Genomic DNA, 6524 nt, shown 5'->3' on the forward strand with positions numbered 1-6524 from the left:
GCTGGGGCAAAGCCAGGAGTGGAGAAAAGCTCTGTGAAGATGCTGTTGTCCACCTTCACTGCCAAGCACCACGGAGTCTGGTCCTTCCAATCAGGAAGGTCAGAAGCCTCTGATGTCACAGGTCATTCCAGCCTGGCAACCAGTTTGAAGGGAAACACACGTAACTGCCAGACCGATGTCCGCTTCTGGAGCTCAGGGTAAAGGCTGTCTCCTGCCACTGACCCAGCCTTGGACCATCCTCCAAAACCATCCTCGAGGGGTCTGGGTCACTCTACTCCTCTCCAGCAGATGCCCGGCTCTCTCCATCCTTCTATTCCTATTTCGGGGCGTGGTCTTGGTGGGAGAGGGAGGAAAGAGACAAGGAAATTTGGGAAGAGCAGAAAGGTAAGATCTTACAAGAGTGAAATGAGTATGTAAAGAAGGTGCCAGGTACATGGACTTGTTGGATTTAAAAGTTAGTTTAAATCGCTTGATTTGGCAGAGTTCTTCCACTTGATGTTTTACTGACACTGTGTTGGGGATTCCGTGCTAGGGGAGCACTCATGCTCTACTCTCGGGCATCTCTGAGCCCGAGAGACGTTTTGGGAACCTAAACTCGTAGAAAACTGTACATGTGCTCCCACACACTTCAGACAGTGTCTACAATTTCAGAAGTCCCCAGATCACCCAAAACCTGCCTCTTGATTGCAATTAATCTGCTCTAGTCTGCATATAAAATTTGTGAGTGTGTGTAACACTCTTGACCCAGAAATTTTACCACTTGTGTATCCTATGAGTAAAATGTCACATGCACAAAAAGGCTAAATGGAAAAATCTCCAATTCAAGGCAGAATCTGTTTTTTTGAGAAGGTAGGAAGCACGTGGGAGCACAGATGCCATAACCAAATAGCTCGCTGACTTCTGAACCTCCTACCTCCTACCTCTGCTTTTTACCTGGGCATCTGAATCTTGTTCACTCTTTCTTTCTTTTTGTGTTAAAATAACATAACATAAAATTTACCATTTTAACCATTTTTAAGGGTATAATTCAGTGGCATTAAGCACATTTGGGTTGTTGTACCACCATCAGCACCATCCTTCTCCAGAACCTTTTCATCTTCCCTAAAACTGAAACTCTGTCCCTACTGAAGAATAACTTCCTGTTCTCCCCTCCCCCAGCCCCTGGCAACCACCATTCTATTTTCTGTCTCTATGGATTTAGCTACTCCAGGTACCTCCTATCGGTGGACTCATACAGAATTTGTCCATATGTTTCTGATTTATTTCATTAACAAAATGTCTTCAAGGCTCATCCATGTTATAGTGTGTGTCAGAATTCCTTCCTGTTTAAGGCTGAATAATATCCATTGTGTGTGTGCGTGTGTGTATTTTTGCATGTTCCTTTCATAATAATATAATAACAATATAATATATAGATACATACATACCATTTCTAGTTTATCCATCCATCTGTTGATGGATACGTGGGTTGTGTCCACATTTTGGCTAAATCTTGCTTTCGATCCATTGTTTGAACTTTGATGAGAAGAACATCTGTTATTCGGGATGTGCCTAAAGTTTTATTTTGTATTTTGATCACTTACGTATTTCAATCCAGGCATCAATAAAGTCAAATCAGTTCACCCAGAAGACAATATGGAGGTTTCTCAAAAGATTAAAAAAAAACAAAACCACAAAACAGAACTACCATATGATCCAGCAGTTCCACAGCTGGGTATATATCTAAAGGAAATGAAAACAGGATATTAAAGAGATATCTGCCCTCCTGTGTTCATTGCAGCATTACTCACAATAGCCAAGATATGAAAACAACCCAAGCGTCCATCAACAGATGCATGCATAAAGAAGATGTGAGGTACATATATAGAGATGTGTAGATATATATCTCATATATAGGTGAGAAAGAAGGAAATCCTGCCATTTGTGACATGGATGGACCTTGAGGGCATTATGCTGGGTGAGATAAGCCAGACAGAGAAAGACAAATACTGTGTGGTATCGTTTATATGTGAAATCTTAGAAAACAGCAAAAAAAGTCAAACTCATAGAAACAGAAGGTAAAGAAGAGGTTGCCAGGGGCTGGGAAGGTGGAGGAACTAGGGAGAGGCTAGTAAAAAGGTGAAAACTTTTCAGGGATAAGATGAATGAGGTCTGAAGATCTCATATAAAACACAGTAACTGCAGCTGATAACACTGTATTGTATCATTGAAATTTGCCAAGAGTAGAACTGAAATGTTCTCACCCCCAAAAAAGGTCAGTATGTGAGGTCCTGGATGTGTTACTTAACTAGATGGTTAGAATTCTTTCACTGTGGCTACATGTATCAAATCGCTATGATGTACACTTTAAACATCTTACCATTTTATATGTCAGTTATACCTCAATAAAGCTGAAATTTTTAAAAAGTAGTTGATTCAAGGTGCAAGGGATCGACTGTTTCCTTTGTTTGCAATCGTCAACTTTCACACTTGGACGAGGTCTCAGAGAGCATGCAGATGGCCTTGGGCTTCCTGCACAGCATCCTTGGGCCCAGGCCTTCCTGGGGGTCCCCACTGATGGAAAAGGCACTGCCATGTGAAGGACATGTGACTCATAGCTGGTGAAGTTCAATCTCTAGGAAGCCAATTTGCATTCAGATTCCATTGCTGATGCTTTCAGCCAGCATAGCTGGTCGGGTCCTCCCGTAACAAAACAGAAGTCCATTCTTCCACCCAGGGAGGCTTCCTGATACCAGAAGGTGGATATTCTGTCCCCATTAAAATTCTCGTCTTTGCTGTGAAAGTGTGGATTACTTTGAAGAGGGGGGCTCTTCAAGATGGTTTGCATCATCCTTTCTCCCCCGCCACCTTGTCCAGACACGCTGCAGTTAGGCAGGGCCCATCTCAAGATACCTTGATACATTGCCCAAAAATGGACTAAATAACTCAGATGGAGAAAAGCAAACTACCTCCTCTCCTCTGTTTCTTTCAGTGGCTGTAGCTACGTTGCACAAATATCAGTAGTGTGAAAACAGAAGTGCTTTACAAATGCAAAATGGGGATCACATGGAGAAAGTAACTGAAATCCAGATACCTGGATCCAGCCTCAGTGGTTCTGGATCAACAGAACTGAGGTGGGGGCCAATTTAACTTTTTTATGGATGCACATTCAGATTTGGAAATCTCTCTGTGGGACATGCCACCTGGGTAGGGCAATGGGGTCCTAAAGAAAGCAAAGCCACTATTGGATAAAGTAGACTATGACCAAGCCTCAAGTGGACCTTCAGAACCAGCTCCAATCCTCTGGCCAGCTTGCCGGTGACAACCCATGCAGCAGCCTCAGCTCTGATTTGGATACGTATTCCAAGTGTATGTGTCTGCACTGGTATAAAAACTGCCCTCTCCACTCGGAAGTCATGGCTCACCAGGGGCTGCTCACCCTGGCCTGTCATTCCCTAGTGAAGAATGGTCTCTGTATTCCCCTCTGTGACCCATAAGACCTAGAGACCCCTTAGGAAGGTGACAGGGAGCACTAACCCACAGAAGAGAATTCTGGGATGGGCAGATGGGAAGAGGTTCTGGATACTGATCTCTAAGAACTGGTGTCTGAAGCTAAGCATTAAAGGCCAATCTTGGTCTTTGACTTTTATACTCCCCTCCACCAAGGCTGACATACTCTTGGTGGGTCCTAAAATCAGTTGAGTTTTGTAGTCTGTTATAATTGCCTCTTTTCAGTGTTATAAAATGTTGTCTACATGCCAATATGCCCCTGTATGTTTGCAAATCTTGTTCCGAAATAAAGATTCATCCTTTATAAGACATGTTCAGAAGGATTGTCTCATTTTCTCTGTTGAGTGGAGAAAGCAGGTTCTGGGATTCGTTTTTCAGAAACAAGGGATGCGAAGCCCAAAAGACTGAAGACCCCAGGATTCACCTCAGCTGCTCTGATTCAAGTCCTATACCCTATTCACTGTGTCTCCTTCTCCATCTGCCCAGACTCCTTATGATAGACAATGTGGAGGACATAAACCAGTAGTTACAATATGCCTGTATAAAAGATGGCGGGGTGGGGGGAGGAGAATGGGAAAGTAGTGTTTTTGTTACAAACCAGCATGTGCCCTTGGGCAAATCCTCCCGCCTTCTGAGCACCCATCTCTTCACCTATAAAATAAAATATTTAGATAAGATGATCTGTAAGGGCTCTGCCCATGTTAACATAACCAAGGCAGTGAGAAAGCAAATTGGACATGACCAGGTACACAAATGCTATGGGTTGGGTTGAGTACCCTCTCCCCCCCCACCCCCCTGCCCACTCATATGTTGAAGTCCTAACCCCTGGTGCCTCAGAATGTGATTTTATTTAGTGGTGGGGTCTTTACAGAGGAAATCAAGGTAAAATCAGGCCCTTAGGGTGGGCCCTCATCCAAGATGGGTGGTGTCCTTATATAAAGGGAAAATTGGGGGGTGCCTGGGGGGCGCAGTTTGTTGAGCATCTGACTCTTGATTTCAGTACAGGTGATAATCTCAGGGTCATGAGATCAAGTCCCGAGTTGGGCTCCGCACTCAGCGGGCAGTCTGCTTCTCCCTCTCCCTCTCCCTCTCCCTCTGCACTTCCCCTTGCTCATGTGCACTCTCTCTCTCTCTAAAATAAATACATCATTCTTTACAAAAGAGGGGGGGGGGATTTGGACACAGAGACACCCAGGTAGAGGGAAGAGAGTGTGATGACACATGGAGAGAAGACTGTCATCTACAAGCCAAGGAGAGAGGATGGGATAGACCCTCCCCCACAGCGCTCAGAGGGAACCAGCCTGGCCCACACCTGGATCTCTGACTCCCAGTCTCCGGAACTGCGAGACAATGCATCTCTGTTGTTAAAGCCGCCTGGGTTGTCTTACTTTGTTACAGCTTCCCGTAATCCCATCCAACCAGTGTTTTGAATAAGAGGGAATTTAGATCTGACAGTCACTTTCCTGACACTTCTGCAGCGCCTTCCATTAAAGCTAGACGTGTGCCGAGGCTTCAAAGAACCAATTCTTTTCATACAGATTAGAAACTTGGGCTTTCTTAGCCGCTGGCATTTCCTGGTCACAGTGAATGTGCTAGTTTTGGGAAGAAATGGTTGAAAGACTTTAAGAGAAGAATGATTTACAAATCTTGAAGATGGGTGCCAGTTATCTTACTAAAATTGATGCACTAAAGAGAAAAAAATAAATAGGAACAAATGCAGGTAACTACTTAGAAAATTAAGGGCGGGAAAGGCTTCAAATACAGTGTCAAAACAGATGACAACTATGAACAGAAAGTGAACAATCTGAACACACAAAAAATAATGTCCATACGGCAGAAAATAAGGGTAAAACATTAAGTTAAAAAGGTCAATGACAAATTGGGGAAAATATTTGTATTTGATACAAATACAAATACAAAAAGAGAAAGCTTTATATTTTAAACACTAATAAATGTGTAGAGATCTTAATGAAGCCACATTAAAAGGTGCAGATCTGCTGCTTCTGGCCCAGACAGAATCACAGGGTTCAGATTTGCCCTCCCCGCTTAAAGAAGTTTCTAGAAGGGGGAAATATATGAATATGAAATGACACGTTTTAACCATTTGGAGAGAAGGGTGAGCTCCAAGAGCGTCCCAGAGAGTTATCCAGGCCAAGGTATGGGGCAGGGGTCCTGGGGGGGGGGCAGCGTTTCTCTGAGATGCAGGGACAGAGTTGGGTGTTATGGGGCAAAGGGGTACAACAGCCAGAGTTCACAGCCAGAATGGAGAGAGAGGCGGGAGGGTGTCCCAGTCTTCAGCTGAGCGGGTCAGTGCCGGTGGGGGAGGCAAGGGCTGGAGGCCAGGACCCAGCAGAGAGGGGCTCTGCCTGTCTTCACCAGGGTGCTCAGCACAGCTTCCATCCTTTACCTGCTGAAAATGGAAAAGAACACAGAAGAAACGTGCCTGGAAGTGTTCCAGGCTCAGGCCCAGGGGAGGTATGGTCACCTCGCTCGAATTCCAGCATTCCATCGGTGAGAATTTGGGCACGGGCCACACTTACTAGCAGCAAGAGCTGGGCAAGACTTCACAGCTTCCAGAGAAGCACGTCTTTTGTGCAGGATTAGTTGATGTAGCAGCTCAGCTAGGGAAATCAGGAATGGGTTATGTGCCCATTCATTTGCATAAATCAGTACTTACTATTACCTTTGAAAAGAGTGTTACCTGGAGAGAACTTACTCTGTTGATTTCATATGTGTCTAAATCTCTTTAGAAGCTAAGTAACTGTCTTGCCAGCATTACAATCAGGGAAGGTTGTTCGTAAGGGCCTGGGAGCCATCTCTTTGAAATGTAAACCTCAAGGAAGGTGGTGTCTCTCTGTCACCAGGTGAGTTAAGGATGGGCTCTAGGTACCTAGCTCTGAGCTGTAACTACCTGCTTGTCAGAGAGAGGTTAAGAAGTTTTGGACAGAAACAACTAGCACGGATGGGCACCCAGATTCCCAGGTGAGGATGAACTATGAAAAAACGTATAGCAAATGGTGCTGGCAAGTCCTGTT

Source organism: Callorhinus ursinus, unplaced genomic scaffold (assembly GCF_003265705.2).
Source record: "Callorhinus ursinus isolate GAN/ISIS: 27379988/994484 unplaced genomic scaffold, GSC_fseal_2.0 scaffold70, whole genome shotgun sequence".
Classification (NCBI taxonomy): domain Eukaryota; kingdom Metazoa; phylum Chordata; class Mammalia; order Carnivora; family Otariidae; genus Callorhinus; species Callorhinus ursinus.